Genomic DNA, 18,712 nt, shown 5'->3' on the forward strand with positions numbered 1-18,712 from the left:
TAGTAAATATCACATGGAAAAATAAGCAAAAACTGCAGTCCTCCTCTGTCACAAATGGGTCATGTTTTAAATATTCATTTTTGAAATCAGGAGAATTAAAGTGCATTTTCCCCACAGTTGGGCTTCCCTGGTGGCTCTGATGGTAAAGAGCCTACCTGCAGTGTGAGAGACCTGGGTTCGATCTCTGGGTTGGGAAGATCCCCTGGAGAAGGAAATGGCGATGAACTCCAGTATTCCTGCCTGGAGAATTCCACGGAAGGAGGGTCCTGGTGGGCTATGGTCCATGTGGTTGCGAAGAGCTGGACATGACTGAGCGACTAACACTTTCCCCATAGTAATCGTTATATGAAAGTAGTTATGAATCTCAACAACATTGTAAATTTCAATTCTATCCATGATTCACTGATATGGAGAATCCCAGGGACGGGGAAGCCTGATGGGCTGCCATCTATGGGATCACACAGAGTCGGACACGACTGAAGTGACTTAGCAGGAGCAGCAGCACTGATATACACAAAAAATGTAGTGGGAATAAATATATGGTAAGCAATATTCAAAGAACTTTATATTTAAGCTATTTAATCCTCAAAAACTCTTATGGAGTAGCATGTTCTTATGGAGCCCACTTCACAATCCAGGAAATCAAGGCAAGGTAAAGTAACATGTACTTAATGACATTAGCAAGTTAAAAGTGGCAGATTCAGGATTGGACCAAGGCCCTATGCTTCTAATCACTATAATGCATTGTCTTTGGGGATATTTGAATCATAAAACCTATACATACTTAAAAAAATCAAAACATTGAGATTAAATGCACAGTAGTTTCTCAACTGGTCAAACTGAGCAAATGAAGTGCAACACTGAATTTATCTTGCAAGCTGATGGCTGGAAAAAAGCATGCTACAACATATCAGATTTGGGGAGATATAAAGCAGATTGTCTGTTATCAAAGGTTTTATTTTTTTTTAGTTTTTTATTTTTTAAATTTTAAAATCTTTAATTCTTACATGCGTTCCCAAACATGAACCCCCCTCCCACCTCCCTCCCCATAACATCTCTCTGGGTCATCCCCATGCACCAGCCCCAAGCATGCTGCATCCTGTGTCAGACATAGACTGGCGATTCAATTCTTACATGATAGTATACATGTTAGAATATCAAAGGTTTTAAATGCTGCTATCATTGGCTCTTCATCACAGTTAAAGTTCCTGTGTTATCTTTCCTTTTTTTATTACATATCATCGGCTTTTACAAAATGTTACTTAAAGGGTGAGAAATGCAGCAGTAAGTCTATAGTCCCTGAAATGGGCTTGATTTCATTCTCTTCCTTCAGAGTGTCTTTTTAAACATAGTCTGCAAATAATCTACAACTGGTTTTGGCTGGGCTCCCCAACTTGGATTATCAACAATGACCAGGCTCTTGCTAGGCATTGCCTGATTCTCATCTTCTTCAAACTAGACCTTTACTCTTGAGATTCATCTGAATGCTCTGTGTCCATTTCTGGTTTTGAAAGATTGCTTTTTAAATTCACGTTTTTATGTGCTAAATGATTTATCTCTAACCCTCTTAGTATTTTTAGATTGCTCTTAACATTTACTCTGAGCATTTAATTACATTTTACTTCTCGTATCAAGGTAGATGTTAAGTATTTTATTCATTTATTTGGTATATTATATGCTCTGAATACTAGTTCTTATCTCTTAGGATTTTATTACTTTACTATTTTGTTTTCAATTCTTAGCAGTTTTAGGTATCCCTAAAGATTTATGTTTGAGTGTTTTAAGGGTATTGGGGTTTGTTTCAGTTTACTGCGGGTCTCAGTAAAATTTTTGTAAGAACTATATTCAATTTTTTGGTTAAAAATGCATTTTTTCTTACTTTCAGTAATAAGACTGCTATTATATTGATCCTAGTATTTTAAAGCTACATTTAGAATTTTAATAAAAGGATGACCATTCAAATCCTTTCACTTACATAACTTAGCCTATTTTTACTAGTATTTGATGGCTAGTGATTTTAATTAACAATTTTGTGTCACAATAAATAGAAAAGAATCTACCATACTAAATATTTGTAGTCCCAAGCAATTAACAGATGAACTTTATAACTGCTCGTTTACTCTAGACAATTTATCATAACAGTATAAAATAAATTATACCAGCAAATTAGGAAGGATTCTCATCTTTGGTTCATTAGTTATCTTAGTGGGGTTTCCAAGGAAATCAGACCCTGAGACTAGGACTGAGTGGGAAGTTTCTTTGAGAGGTTCAGCATAACTGGTAGAGGAGTGGGGAAGGTGATTAGAAGGGCAGGCAGCTAATACAGGGTGTGTTATTAAGTTAGCTATTGCAGAGGCCAATGGAAACTTAATCTAATGGGGGAATCTGAAAATGGTATAAGATACATGTCTCAGAATTGTCTAAGCCAGGACTGAGGAAGCTGAAACTTGTCAGCCATTGCTTAAAGTCTTTGCCCAGTGGCTTTCAGCAGCTCAAAGGCAGTCCCATGACTTAGATGCAGGTCCTGCCTGTTGGAAGGCCTATGTGTACAAAACGGTGAAGGGCTACAAAAGCATTGGACATAGCATATACAGACATATACAAAAGCATATCTGGACATACACAAAAGCATATGGACACTACCTATTAAAACTGTCAGGTAGCTCCCAATCATCAGAGTGATCATCCAACAAAATCAATTTAGTCCAAACTGTTGGTAAAATTTTGGCAAACCAGTTTTACCTGGAAGCTGAAAGTATGCTGACATACTTAGCATTACTAATAATGAGGTAGCGTGTAACTTTCTCAATTCAAAATGCTAACACAATAGGAGCCTCGTACAAAGATACTAGGAAACATACATTATAAGTTCAAGGAATAATAACGGCTTCTGATTTAACTCTTTCAGGAAATAATCCCTATAGACTCCTAAAATGTCACAAATAATGACCAACCACCACCAGAAAAATGAATGTGAAGCAATCACAGCAAATAATCATTCTGGCTGGGCCCTAATAAATGGCGACATTCTTACTGAAACTTGAAGGCCTATACTACTAAAAAAAAAAAAAAAATCAAACAATGGATAAAGTCATGTGGAGGATCCACAAATACTTTCTCCAGGAAAATAATATTGCCCTGACCTAAGCAAAATTTCTCTTACTCAGATCTGAATTCTTCCTCAGCTGTAAAGGCCTTCTTGGCTCTTCTCAGCATCTGTCCAACTTGCATCTTAGGGTTGTACCTCCTTTTGCGTGTCCCATAGTATTTATGTTTCTTGGGGTCAAGTGATAGTTGCTGACCAGGAAAGCTCAGGTCCAGGTCCTGGTACCATTACCATAATGCCAGAGGTCCTGTCAGCAATGTGATGCCAAATCTGATGGATTACTATTTCTGGATCTTCACTCTGCTCAGTGTCTCACTTTGGATTAGTGCTTATAGCCAACTGAACACCTAAAACAGACTGGATGGCTAAGTCTTGAGCGCTGTGGAACATATGAGGGAATCTTTGGTTACCTACTACCCACTAATGTAGGTTTATTAAATTTTATTTATTATTTGGTGATCTTCCAAAAGATAAACATACCACTGGGGGGGGCGGAACTATACACAAATTATGTATCTTAACCAAGAGCAATAATGTAGCTGTGAAACTGACTCTAGTTGTGAGTTTTTACAGAGAACTGAGAAAAAAGGTGGAAAGCAAGTATGTGTGTAAAGAAATGACATTTTTCTTTAAACTATGCTATGCTACATATTCGGAGAAGGCAGTGGCACCCCACTCCAGTACTCTTGCCTGGGGAATCCCATGGACGGAGGAGCCTGGTAGGCTTCAGTCCATGGGGTCGCTAAGAGTCGGACACGACTGAGTGACTTCACTTTCACTTTTCACTTTCATGCACTGGAGAAGGAAATGGCAAGCCACTCCAGTGTTCTTGCCTGGAGAATCCCAGGGACGGGGGAGCCTGGTTGTCTGCCGTCTATGGGGTCGCACAGAGTCAGACACGACTGAAGTGACTAAGCATCATGCTACATATTGTGCTATTAATAACTCATGAGTAAAACCAATCATTTTATGTATACTATGCCTAATTTTGTATCAAATCAAATTTTAATAACAAGAATAACAGAAATGTATAGCTGGAGAGCAACATGGATGGACCTAGAGGTTATCATACTAAATGAAATAAATGAGAAAGAGACAAGTACCATATGATATCACTTATATGGGGAATCTAATATATGATACAAATGAACTTATCTATCAAACAGAAATAAACTTAGAGAACAGAATTGTGAATGCCAAGGGGGAGGGAAGATGGGAGTGTGAGATTAACAGATGCAAAGTATTATATATAGAATAAATAACAAGGTCCTACTGTAAAGCAAAGAGAAGTATTATAATTAGTATCCTCTGATAAACCACAATGGAAAAAGAGTATGCAAAGGAAAACATGTGTATGTATAACTAAATCACCTTGCTGTACACCAGAACACATTGTAAATCAACTACATGTCAATAACATATATTTTAAAAAGAAGAAATTTATAGAAGAAACTTAATAATCTCCCAGAGCTTGGTTCAGTTTCAGGAAGAGAAAACAAGCTAAAAGGCTGACTTGCCAAAGGTTATAACAGTGATAAAAGGGCTAGGATCCAGGTTGCCTTATTTCCTCTCAAATGTTCTTTTCACAAATAACTTCAAAATATTATTAAGTTTTTATGCAATTTCCAGAACTTTTCATTTGTGATACATAAGACCTTCTTCATATATATAATACTTGTAGGAAGTATTACTAGCATAACACCACTTCCCAACATAGACAAGGTAGGACAGAGGAGCTTGGCCTCCTATGGGGGTGCAAAGAGTTGAACATTACTCAGTGACTGAACAACAACAATCTCCCAATATGAGGATATTTCAAATATGTGTATCTCTTAATTTTCTAAGTGAAAATCAGGAAAAAATGTTTGTGTATGGCTATATATTAAGAACTACATTGTTAATAATTCCATTAAATGAAATACATCTGAACTACTATAATTCATTTAAATTTTACAGCAAGTCACGCAGCTCAAAAGATAAAGAGCTATTTTCTAAAAGTCATACCTTCTAAGACTAAGCAAAGTGTGGAAAAGGGGGATGTGCACTTGTTGATTTAAGAAAAATTTACCTGAGCACATTAATACAACGTTTTTCTCTCTCCTACCATTATTATTATTTTTTGAATTGTTTTTCACTTCTCTTGAAAACTCATGTAATATGAGTAAAGTGCTTCTAGCAGCTCATCAATCTACAAAAGGTTTTTAATAAACAATACACTACTATTTAAGTTCTCTGGGTACAGAGTTTTTTGGCTTGGACCTGAAACAGGCTGAAAGAAGCTCCAGTCTGAAGAAAAAGCTGACTCAGAATCAAGGTCAACATGAAGATAACTAGTCTAGTCCACCTGAGGGAAAGAGATATTTACAATAGGAAATACAGTGAGTACAGTTATACTCTCACAAGAGCACAGTTGTTTAATTATGTTAAGAATACAACAACTTTGGCAGGGGGAAACCATGAAAATCAATCCTATTAACAGCACAGCTCCTATAAGATGTGTTTAGGTTCCTTATTAGGAGGCTTGCAGAATGTTGTCTACAGGCAGAGGCAACAGGAAGACTCAAGGAATAAACCTTTTTCTCTACAGGAAACCCTGAGGGCATGGCACAAATGTGGCATTCATTAGATCGTCACAAGTCAGACGCTCAGAATCCAGAATGCTTAGACTCATTCCTTGTGAATGAGACAACCTATACATGTATACTATCATGTGAATTGAATCGCCAGTCTATGTCTGACGCAGGATGCAGCATGCTTGGGGCTGGTGCATGGGGATGACCCAGAAAGATGTTATGGGGAGGGGAGGTGGGAGGGGGGTTCATGTTTGGGAATGCATGTAAGAATTAAAGATTTTAAAATTTAAAAAAAAAAAAAAAAAACCAATTCAGTCACAGGAATTAAAGGTTTTAAATGAACAGAAATAAAAACATGTTTTCCCCAACCTGTGAAAATCTGATCTGGATTAAACAAATATTTAACTTACTTCCTAGTTTATTAACACACTTTCTAGTTCATGTCATAAACTTTCCCTAGTATGAAGTGAAGTGAAGTGAAGTCGCTCAGTCGTGTCCGACTCTTTGCGACCCCATGGACTATAGCCTACCAGGCTCCTCCCTCCATGGTATTCTCCAGGCAAGAGTACTGGAGGGGGGTGCCATTGCCTTCTCCCTAGTATAATGTGATTTAAATATTAAAAGCTTAGGGTATAGGTGTTATCATTCTCATTTAGAGGATAAGAAAACAGAGAGACTGGGAGGCCAAAGCTCTGGCCCTGCACTGGAAAATTCTGGTGGTAGAACCCAAGCCCTAGTCTAGTGCTCTGCTTCACTTTCCACATGGTTTTGTTAGTTGTTAGCATCAAAGTTAAGATTTATTACATTTTAAAATTATATGTCTTTTATATTACAAAGTGATCAAGAGAGCTTGGAATTTAGAAAAATAGCACAGATTTTTGGTACAGAAACTATTTGCAGAGCAAGAGATGCAGATGCAGAGAACGGACTTGTGGACACAGTAGGGGAAGGCGATCATGGGATGTGTTGAGAGTAGCTCTGACATACCTACACTGCCACATGTGAAACAGACAGCTAGTGGTAAGCAGCTGTTCAGTACAGAGAACTCAGCCTGCTGCTCTGTGACCACCAGATGGGTGGGGCGGGTAAAAGGGAACTTCAAGAGGGAGGGAATATCTGTATACTTACAGGAAAAACAGAGTACCGGTGCCATATATTTACTGTGTGGATCACAATAAACTGTGGAAAACTCTTTAAGAGACTGGAATACCAGACCACCAGCCTCCTGAGAAATCTGTATGCAGGTCAAGAAACAACAGTTAGAAATGGACATGGAACAATGGGCTGGCTCCAAATTGGGAAAGGATTATGTCCCGGCTGTATATTGTTACCCTGCTTACTCAACTTATACACAGAGTACATCATGAGAAATGCTGGGCTGGACGAAGGACAAACTGGAATCAAGGCTGCCGGGAGATATACCAGTAACTTCAGATAGGCAGATGACACCACTCTTAAGGCAGAAAGCAAACAGGAACTAAAGAGCTACTTGATGAAAGAGAAAGAGGAGAGTGAAAAAGCTGCCTTAAAACCCAACATTCAAAAAACTAAGATCAAGGCATCTGGTCCCATCGCTTCATGGCAAAAAGATGGGGAAACAATGGAAACAGTGAGATACTTTATTTTTCTGGGCTCCAAAATCACTGCAGATGGTGACGGCAGCCATGAAATTAAAAGACACTTGCTCCTTGGAAGAAAAGCTATGACCAATCTAGACAGCATATGAAAAAGCAGAAACATTACTTTGCCAACAAGTTCAGTCTAGTCAAGGGTATGGTTTTTCCAGTAGTCATGTATGGATGTGAGAGTTGGACTATAAAGAAAGCTGAGTGCCAAAGAATTGATGCTTTTGAACTACGGTGTTGGAGAAGACTTTGAGAGTTCCTTGGACTGTGAGGAGATCCAACCAGTCCATCCTAAAGGAAATCAGTCCTGAATATTGATTGGAAGGACTGATGCTCAAGCTGAAGCTCCAACACTCTGGCCAACTGATGTGAAGAACTGACTTACTAGAAAAGACCCTTGATGCTGGGAAAGATTGAAGGCAGGAGGAGAAGGGGACGACAGGATGAGATGGTTGGATGGCATCACTGACTTGATGGACAGGAGTTTGAGCAAGCTCCAGGAGCTGGTGATGGATGGGGAAATCTGGTGTGCTGCAATCCGTGGAGTCACAAAGAGGACACACCTGAGCTACTGAACTGACTGACTGACAGGAACATATTAATAGAAGTCCTGCTTTAGCAACATAGCACTTTTTTCAAAGTATCATTAATGCAGCAATGTTGTAAAGTGTAATCTCTCGGGAATCCTCTTTTCTATGGGTTCATCTATTTCCAGTGATATAGTTGTCAACAATGATCCAAAAATGAGAGAAACCTTTCCTTTTCACAGATGATCAGGATGATGTGATCTCTGGGAATTCTGTCCTAGGAACCTAGCTACATTTACTATTAATACATGGTTTTCAAAGGTAGAAATATATTTCCAATTCCAAAGAAGTAAATTACCAAAAACAAAAACAAAAGCCACATAATTTGGAGCTTGGGGGCTTCAATTATCCCCTGCTTGATGGAATACTGCAGAAAAGTCTACAGGAGAACTAGCAGAGTGATCAAGAACATCTACACAGTTGTTTCTAGTTCCCAACATATTCATTTCCAGAAAATTCATTTCAGTGAATTTAAGTCCCTTCAGTTGTGTCCAACTTTTTGTGAAACCATGGACTGTAGCCCTCCAGACTCCTTGGTCCATTGGATTCTCCAGGCAAGAATACTGGAGTGGGTTCTATTTGCTCCTCAAGGGAATCTTCCCGACCCAGGGATTGAACCCAGGTTTTCTGTCTCTTCTGCACTGGCAGGGGAATTCTTTACCACTGAGCCAACTGGGAAGCCCATCATATATTACATATGAAAAATAGAAGGAAGAAATCAAAGCCTACCTTCTCCTAAGGGTCAGCACTTTGCAGAAAAACATCTATGCAATCAATCTCAAACACATCTTTTCAATTAAATATTTATTAATTAGAATTCAAACTACAGTTTTCTCCTGGGAAGAAACAGAGTATATGCATTTAATATAGCATAAAAATAGCAGACATAACCAGGTTTACAAGCCTGGATTTTACCCTATAGATGTTTTTGGGTCTTAAGAGATAACAAATTCTTCATTACAGTGAAGAAAGCTGACACATTCCTCAACTGGGCTAAGGGTAAAGTGTCAAGGGTATTTATCAGAATCTAAATTCATGCGCCTGTGAAATGACTGATATAGTAGAAAAAATGCAATGGGAAAGAAGTACAGCCTCACTCCTGCAAAGCACCATTTGCATGATATGCTTCTGCTCAGCATACACTTTTGTTTGCTGAGTAGGTGTGGTGTTTTTTGGTTTACTAAGAATCTGACATTCCAGGTACTCTGCTTCTAAGTCTGCCACTGTAATATCTTGTGAAGGGACAAAATTACACAGTACACATTTTAGATTCTCCTCTCTGCTCATTTACTTATCTATCCACTTTTCTTTCTTTACTTTCTTTCTCACTTCAAAGATAGAGATTAGATATGGTATGACTGACTTCTCCAAACAGCCTATGGGAATAAAGAACATCATTAGGTTTGACACTAAAAAGAGATGGAAATCCCAGACCCCCTCACCTGCCTCCTGAGAAAACGGAATGCAGGTCAAGAAGCAACAGTTAGAACCAGACTTGGAACAACAGACTGGTTCCAAATTGGGAAAGAACAACCAGGCTGTATACTGTCACTCTGCTTATTTAATTTACTTGCAGAGTACATCATGAAAAATGCTGGGCTGGATGAATCACAAGCTGGAATCAAGATTGCCGGGCGAAATATCAACACAGATACACAGGTAGATACACAGGTAACACCACACTTATGGCAGAAAGTGAACAGGAACTAAAGAGTCCCTTGAGGGTGAAAGAGGAGAGTGAAAAAGATGGTTTAAAACTCAATATTCAAAAAACTAATATCCCGGCATCCAGCCTCATCACTTCAACAGATGGGAAAAAAATTGGAAGTACTGCCATATTTTATTTTCTTGGGCTCCAAAATCAATGTGAATTGTGACTGCAGCCATGAAATTAAAAGATGCTTTCTCCTTGGAAGAAAAGCTATGACAAACCTAGTATGAAAAAGCAGAGGCATCCCCTTGCTGACAAAGGTCCACATAGTCAAAACTATGGTTTTTCCAGTAGTTATGTATGGATATGAGAGTTGGACAAGGAAGACGGCTGATTACTAAAGCATTGAGACTTTCAGTTCTGTGGTGCTGGAGAAGACTCATGAGAGTCCCTTGGATAGCAAGGATATCAAAACAGACAATACTAAAGGAAGTCAACCCTAAATAGTTATTGGAAGGACTGATGCTGAAGCTCTAATACTTTGGCCACCTGATGTGAAGAGCTGACTCACTGTAAAAGATCCTGATGCTGGGAAAGACTGAAGGCAAAAGAAGAGAATAGCAGAGCATCAGATGGTTAGATTGCATCACCGACTCAGTGGACATGAGTTTGAGCAAACTCTAGGAGATAGTGAAGGACAGACAGGGAAGCCTGACATGCTGTAGTCCACAGGATCGCAAAGAGTCAGGACTGAGCAACTGAAGAACAACAAGGTTTGACCCTAAAGTTTAAATGACTAAAATATGCATCTTGGAAGAAATAACAAATGGTCACCTACCAAAAGCATTTCCTGGTTGTTAATAAGACCTAGCTCCTGAAGCTACAAATAATTTATTAACTCCTTTATAGATATCTCAACATAAACCTAATTTTAGACATCCATACTGTTAGTATTATATATACATCAAAGTTCCTCTATTAAATCAACATCAAAGAACATAATTGGGCCTTCTCTTTCAACTCAATACAGTAACATTTGGAAACCCTACTATATATGAGACTAGTTTCAGAGTGCTCTTGCATGTTTTCAGGAGAATAAAGAGTTGGAGATATCAGTGTGTACAAATCACCAAAAAAGCATATATACAAATAAAATACCATGGAAGCTAAGAGGTAGGAGAGAGTAACAACTCCTTTGTAATCCTTAAAGAAACAAGATATAAAGCAAATCAAATTCAGGTGGATGGAGATCCAAAATCTAATATTAAGGAACTCAGATGCAAGTTTATCTCTAAATATAACTTTCAGCAAAAATTTTAAACTCCTTTGCTTATTTTTCTCAAAGATTTTTCCCACCATAGATCCAATGTCTTGGAATGATCCCACTTAACAGCTTCCTGCCATATTTCACATGACCTCTGAAAATGCCTTCACTTCTAGGAAGCTCTCTTACGTGGTCTCAAAATGCTCTGGTTGTTCTCTGTAACATATGACTATCCTACCCAAATTACTTTCTAATTATGTATAGTATCAGTGTATACTTATATATCTACTTTAAACTTTGGGAACTTTATCTTTCAGGTGCTGTGCAGAACTGCTTCACTTGCATTTATTCTCTTGACCTCACACCAATCCTGAATGCTACTTAACAACATTTACCGTGTTTCATGCACCAAGAAACTAAGGTTAACGCACATTAAATAACATGCTCAAACTGACAAAATTAATAAATTAGTCCGGAAGTAAAGCTCCATAGGCCACACTACCAATCAATAAGCAATACTACCTTGCTTAACATTGTTGTAAACATTAAAAACTGCCAGATATGAGAGCCTGATACCATTACAATTCTATCTGCTTTGCGTATACATGAGACAACTGCACACCTAAATCATTTGTGGAAGCTAATACAGACATCCATAAGTCACCCTTGAAGATAATGATTCATTTGTCTATAGTTGGATTGGGCCTCTGTATGTTGAGAAAACCCCACAAGTATTTCTGATGTGTAGTGAGTATTTCTGATGTGTAGACAGGGTTGACAACCAATGTACATTGCACACTTTTAAAATGCAGACAGACTTTAAATCTGTGCCAATTTGGGTTTCTTAGCAGCTACCAGGAACACTGTGTTAAGGAGGATACCAGGGCCAGTTTAAGCTCAGATTATTTGGATTCAAATTTTAGCTTTGGCAGTAATTACCTACGTGACCTTGTGTTTAGCTTCCTTATATTAAAATGTGAATTATACTGGTATTTACTAGGGTTGCTGAGATGATTAAAATGGTTACTAAGAATTTAGAATGGTGCCTGGCACACGGAAAATTTCAATAAAAATTAGTAGTTGTCATGGGAGTGGCACTCTAAGTATTGAGTATTTACCAGTTCAGACCTGAGAAACAACATACTTGAGAGTTGACCCTTAATGAGCTTAATGCTCTATCTATGAGAAAAGGCGTTTAACACGTACACTTCTAATTCAGAAACATACTTAGAATAGAATTTATTTGCAAACTGAGGACTATTTGTACTTGAGGGTTTGTGGTAGTGAGGTGTGTCATGGTGTAAAAAAATAAAACCTAGTTGTGGAGTAGAAAAAGCATGAGTTTAGAAGTCGGGTACTAGTGTTTGACCCTCGGTTTACTGCTACTCAGTTTAGTAACTTACTCAATTTAGTATTCAAGTGAATTCAATTTACACTTGCTCTGTATAAGCCAGAGTAAAACGTTTGACCTTTTCCCATCTGTAACGGTGAGTATATAAAGTTTTAACTATGCAATGTTTCTGTGTCGATTATAGGAGATGATGAATGTAAATATATCTAGCATACAGTTGGATGAATGGTACATATTTAATAAATTTGATGTTCCCCCCAAGTAAGCCCTTCAATGCTATTTAACTTATTTACAGGTAAAAGACAGTATAAACTGCCAAGTATAACTTTCCAAAGTAGTATGTTAATAACATTTTCTTTATTCTGGTTCTTTGTACCATGATGGTTAAGGTTCTGGATATAATGAATGGACTACTGACAAATTTGAGCCCCCATGGCTGATCATCTTAACAGAGTCATCTGCAAGAGATTTGAATGGGAAGCCTGTCATTTCAAATCTGGTACAAGGAAGGGTTTCATGTATTAAAGGAGCTCAGTCCAGTCACTCAGTAGTGTCCGACTGTTTGCAACCCTGTGGACTGAAGCACGCCAGGCCTCCCTGTCCATCAACTCCCAGAGTTTACTCAAACTCATGTCCATTGAGTCAGTGATGCCATCTAACCGTCTAATCCTCTGTTGTCCCCTTCTCCTCCCGCTTTTAATCTTTCCCAGCATCAGGGTCTTTTCAAATGAAGTCAGTTCTTTGCATCAGGTAGCTAAAACATTGGAGTTTCAGCTTCAGCGTCAGTCCTTCCCATGAATATTCAGGACTGATTTCCTTTAGGATGGTCTGGTTGGATCTCCTTGCAGTCCAAGGGACTCTCAAAAGTGTTCTCCAACACCACAATTCAAAAGTATCACTTCTTCAGTGCTCAGCTTTCTTTATCGTCCAACTCTCACATCCATAGGGTACAGGAAAAACTGCAGCTTTGATTAGATGGACCTTTGTTGGCAAAGTAATGTCTTTGCTTTTTAATATGCTGTCTAGGTTGGTTATAACTCAAGGAATACTCAAAAATTTCCCATGTTTTTCTATGTATGCTTATTTTAAAAAACTGTCCAAAAGTATAATTTTGTATTCTATTTTTTTCATATGACATATTGCCTTGAGCATTTCCCCATTTCATTAAAAATTGTTTAAAATGTTATTGCAATGGCTGCATAGTTGACTAGCATATAGGTATATCATATATAATTGTTCCCTTTCTATTAAGCAATGATTTTGTTTATAATTTTTTGCTATTAAATAATGCTGAATAAAATATCCTTATTCATTAACATTTCTACATTATTTCCTTATGATGAATATTTTAAAACAATTTGAGGTAAAATTCACATAATATAAAATTAAATATTTTACAGTGAACAATTCAGTGTCATATAATACATTCATAATGTTATGTAACCACCACCACTACTTCTAAAACATTTCCATCAGGATATTTTTAGGTATTCGTAAGTATGAACATTAAGCAATTTTCAATATATACAGTTAAACTGCTTTCAAAAAAGCACACCAATTGATACTTTCATCAGTAGTATCTGAGAGAATCCATCTCACAGTACACTAATTTTCAAGTGTATTCAGTTCAGTTCAGCTGCTCAGTTGTGTCCGACTCTTTGTGACCCCATGAATCGCAGCACGCCAGGCCTCCCTGTCCATCACCAACTCCCGGAGTTCACTCAAACTCATGTCCATAGAGTCGGTGATGCCATCCAGCCATCTCATCCTCTGTCATCCCCTTCTCCTCCTGCCCCCAATCCCTCCCAGCATCAGAGTCTTTTCCAATGAGTCAACTCTTCGCATGAGGTGGCCAAAGTATTGGAGTTTCAACTTTAGCATCAGTCCTTCCAAAGAACACCCAGGACTGATCTCCTTTAGAATGGACTGGTTGGATCTCCTTGCAGTCTAAGGGACTCTCAAGAGTCTTCTCCAACACCACAGTTCAAAAGCATCAATTCTTTGGCGCTCAGCTTTCTTCACAGTCCAACTCTCACATCCATACACATGTTATTACTAGTATTAAAAAGTAAAAACCTCTGCCAGTGAGAAAGGTTTGAAAAATTCATCTTTCTTTATTGTCAGTGATCAATATTAAAGTTTTAATTTTTAAAAATATTTACTTGTCATCTATGTTTCTTCTTTTTAGAACTGCCTATAGTGGTAAGACAATTCTGAGATTCTGAGGCAGTGTAGTAGGTTTTTACAGTGGATGTTTTAATGGCTTCTATGGAAGGAATACGAGCATGGATGAGGTGAAGCTTGAGACTACTTAAGGTCTCTGAAGTGCCAGGAAGGCTAGTTTTGTGTTTCAGGGATATTTATATACCTACATTGGTGAAATCATCTCATTGTCTATGATTAAACATTAGATTTTTAAAGAACAGCAATCAGAGACGGAAAATATAAAGCACTATTTAAGAAAAAAAAATGAACCTAGATTGATTCAAATATTAATTTATAAAATGATTTAAGTACTTCATTGTGAGCCTATCACTTCATGTGACTGAAAGAAAGGAATTCTAAAGTTAATAAAAACAGTTAAAGTACACAAGTATGATAGGGAAATCTCTGCAAGTTTTGAAAGCAAAAACTGAAGACATTGCTAAATTAAGTATGTAATGCCTTTAGAGTCTTTAAAAAGATGCAAGTTAGATTCATGTATCAGACTGGACTTTGGTGGGACATTCTCTGAGAAATGTCTGATTTTTCTGCTAAAATGTGCTGAATGTTATAAAAATCTTTTGGTTTAAATGAACTATAAATGAAGGTTAATTCTTTCCTATATATAATTCTCATTGTTTTTTGGTCAAAATTAACTGAGCTTTCCTTTATATTAGTTAAATTCACTAAATGTTTATTAAGTATGGCTAAGTGCCATGTACTTGGGATACACAGATAGAAACAAAAACAAAAAGCCCACAGACCTTCAGAGTTCACACTAGTGGAGATGTTTAACATATAAACAAACTGTTATACATTGAGATAATTGCAATGAAAAGATCACACAGAAGTGGGTGGCAGCACAGAAGAGGAAATGATAGCTTTGAGTTTTCAGGGGAAGATTCTCAGAGAAGATGACATCTGAGATTAATTTTGAAAGCAAAAATGACTTTAAAAAGCTGGCAAGGGCCAAAGAATATCCCAAGTATTTGCAAAGGCCTGGAGATTTAAAATTTCTCTCTCCTGGAGGGCAATTACAAGGAGTTCTACACTACTGGTATATAAACATAAGAGTGGGGCCTGAGGAACAGACACTGAAGAGGCAAAAGACAGATTACTGAACCTTGTGTGCTGAAAAAGGAACTTGCATACACTGTTGATGGGAATGTAAATTGGTGCAGTCTCAATAGAAAACAGTATGAGGATTTCACAAAAAATTAAGAACTGAACTACCCATATGATCCAGCTATCCCACTTCTGGATATTTACCCAAATAATACAAAAACTCTAATTTGAAAAGATATATGCATTCCTATGTTCTTTGCAGCATTATTTACAACAGCCAAGATATGGAAACAACCTAAGGCTCATCAACAAATGAATGGATAAAGACAATGTTAAAAAATATATACTTCTTTTTAATTTATATGTACACACATATACAAGGATATGGGATACTACTCAGCCATAAGAATTGGATGAAACCTGTCCACTTGTGACAACATAAATGGACTTTGAGGGAATTATGCTAAGTGAAATAAGTCAGATAGAGAAAGACAAATATTTGTATTAATTTCATTATGAGAATCTAAAAAAATAAAATAAATGGACAAACCAAACCAAGCAAACATGTAGATACGGAAAACACAGCAGAGGTTAGCAGAGGGCAAGGAGTAGGCGGTGCTAGGGGTGTCTGAAATGGGTAAAGGGGATCAACCAGATAGCGATGAACAGAAATTAAACTTTTGGTAGTGAGTACTCTGTAGGGTATACAAAAGTCGAAATAAAATGTACACATGGCACTTCTGTTATAAACCAGTGTTACAATACAAAAGAAATGAAAAAGAAGGGAATGTGTGCTATATTATAGAACTTGAATTTAACCTAAAGTCAATAGGAAGACAAACCGAGACAGTATATTAAAAAGCAGAGACGTTACTTTGATGACAAAGGTACACATAATCAAAGTTACGGCTTTTCCATTAGCCATGTGCAGATGTGAGAGTTGGACCATAAGGAAGGCAGAGTATCAAAGAAGTGATGTTTTCGAACTGTGGTGCTGGAGAAGACTTTTGAGAGTCCCTTGGAGTGCAAGGAGATCCAACCAGTCAATCCTAAAGGACATCAGTCCTGAATATTCATTGGAAAGACTGATGATGAAGCTGAAGTTCCAATACTTTGGCCACCTGATGCGATGAATTGACTCACTGGAAAAGACTTTGATGCTGGGAAAGATCAAAGGCAGGAGTAGAAAGGGATGACAGAGAATGAGATGGTTGGATGGCATCACCGACTCAATGGACATGATTTGAGCAAGCTCTGGGAGATGGTGAAGGACAGGGAAGCCTGGTGTGCTGCAGTCCACGCGGTAAGAGTCTGACAGGACTGAGTGACTGAACAACAACAACAGGAAGTCATTGGTGGGTTTTAATTCTGGGAGATAAATTATTATATTCAAGTCACAAAACAATCATTCTGGAAGCAACTGGAGTAACTGAACACTTCAAAAGGACATTAAGATACCAGACATGACCTGGCTCCCTTCTACCGCTCCAGCTGGAGTCTGAGCTACTCTTTTCTGTTCTCTAGCTGGTCACATTATGCTACCTACCTTCAGTTCTATTATCTGGGCATTCACAAAAGCAGTCTCTTTGCTTGGAAACACTTTTCTCCTTGAGGGTCTAACTCCCAGTTATCCTTTAGCGTTCAAAAGAAAGATAATTTCTCCTAGAAAGCTTGTGCTAATCCACATAAATCAGAATTGCCCAACCATCACTAAGTACTAAGAGTGCTTATACTCCCCATCTCAAAGTACTTATTATAGTCATTTTACTAACTGCCTGTATTCTCTCCAATTACTGTGAATTTTGTTAAGGACAATGGTCGTGTCTAGGTTGGTGACCATTATATTGACAATACCTAGTACAGGGCCTACAATACAGAAGTTGTTCAAAACGATCTCTTGCATGAGTACTGAACATGAAGTGTGAGGCTAGCAGCATATCAGCTAGTCGATCAACAATAAAGGCCTGAACTAGGGCAAAAGCAGTGAGAATGACGAGGACAGACAGGAGAGTAATACAGGTGCTGTAACCCATAAAATTTGCTGAGTTACTAGAGATAAGAGGAGGAAATGAAATGAAAATGATAGAGTAAGTACTGAAGGATAATTCCCAATTTTTAAGAAAATCTGTAGACAGGACCAACACAATCACATTTTCTATAACTCTCACCTCTCTCTGCTGCTCTCTCCCTCAACAACACGCCAGGCACTATGGTTACCTCCTTGTTTCCTCAAAATGCCAGACACACCCTTGCCTCACAGTGTGCAGCTGCTATTTCCCCATTCTGAAATAACCTTCCTCCAGATATCCACATCGCTGGCTCTCTCACCTCCTCAGATCTTTGCTCAAATGGCACCATTTCAGTGACTGGCTTCCCCCAAAATCCTACTTAGAATTGCAACTTATCCTTATCTTGTTGCTGCTGTTCAGTTGCCAAGTCACATCCAACTCTTTGCCACCCATGGACTACAGCATGCCAGGCTTCGCTCTTCTTCACTGTCTCCTGGAGTGTGCTCAAACTCCCATCTAGTGAGTTGGTGATGCTATTCAACAGCCTCATCCTCTGTTGCCCCCTTGTCTTCCTGGCTTTCCTCATTTCTCTTTCCTGCTTTACTTTTCTCCACAGAATTTATCAGTATCAGATACACAACATATTTTATTACTTTTGTCTCTCACTAGAAACAGGATCCCTGATGGGTAAGGATTTGTAATTTGTTTACTCCACTACTGTATCTTCATGGCTTAGAACACAGTAGACACTCAATGAATATTTAATTAACTGAAAGAATGAGCAATGTCCATTTGGGCAGAGAGAAGAAGGAAAAAGTATGCAGAAGATGATTATAAATTAATTCTTAGATATACTCTGTTAGGAGAGGTCTCTGGGATATTCCAACTGGTTCTTGGGGAAATGGTTTCTGCTGGTGTTGTGAAGCATTTCATACCCAGAGACAATGCGTAAAAGGAAAAAGGAAATTATAAAGACCTAAAGAAACTGGGCATGAGTTTGAGTAAACTTAGGGAGCTGGTGATGAACAGGGAGGCCTGGCGTGCTGCAGTCCATGGGGTCACAAACAGTCGGACACGACTGAGTGACTGAAGTGAAAGAAACTGGGAAACACCAATATTTAAGGAGGGGGCAAGGGAAGAAAAGCAAGCAAACAAATTTGAAGAATACCCACAGGAGTAAGAAGAACTCTAGAGAAGGAGAAAAGAAAGAATTTAAGAAGTTCAATAGCACCAAATACAGGAGAAACTAAAATAACGGAACAGTAGGATACATAGGATT

General features: G+C 38.1%; 1 protein-coding gene across 49 annotated transcripts in view; it reads right to left on the reverse strand.

Moving 5' to 3' along the window:
• MBD5 (methyl-CpG binding domain protein 5) overlaps positions 1–18,712 on the reverse strand; it is a 479,551-nt gene that overhangs the window by 320,992 nt on the left and 139,847 nt on the right. The gene's annotated exons all lie outside the window — the stretch shown is intronic.

The sequence above is a fragment of the Ovis aries genome, chromosome 2, assembly GCF_016772045.2.
Source record: "Ovis aries strain OAR_USU_Benz2616 breed Rambouillet chromosome 2, ARS-UI_Ramb_v3.0, whole genome shotgun sequence".
Taxonomy (NCBI): Eukaryota; Metazoa; Chordata; class Mammalia; order Artiodactyla; family Bovidae; genus Ovis; species Ovis aries.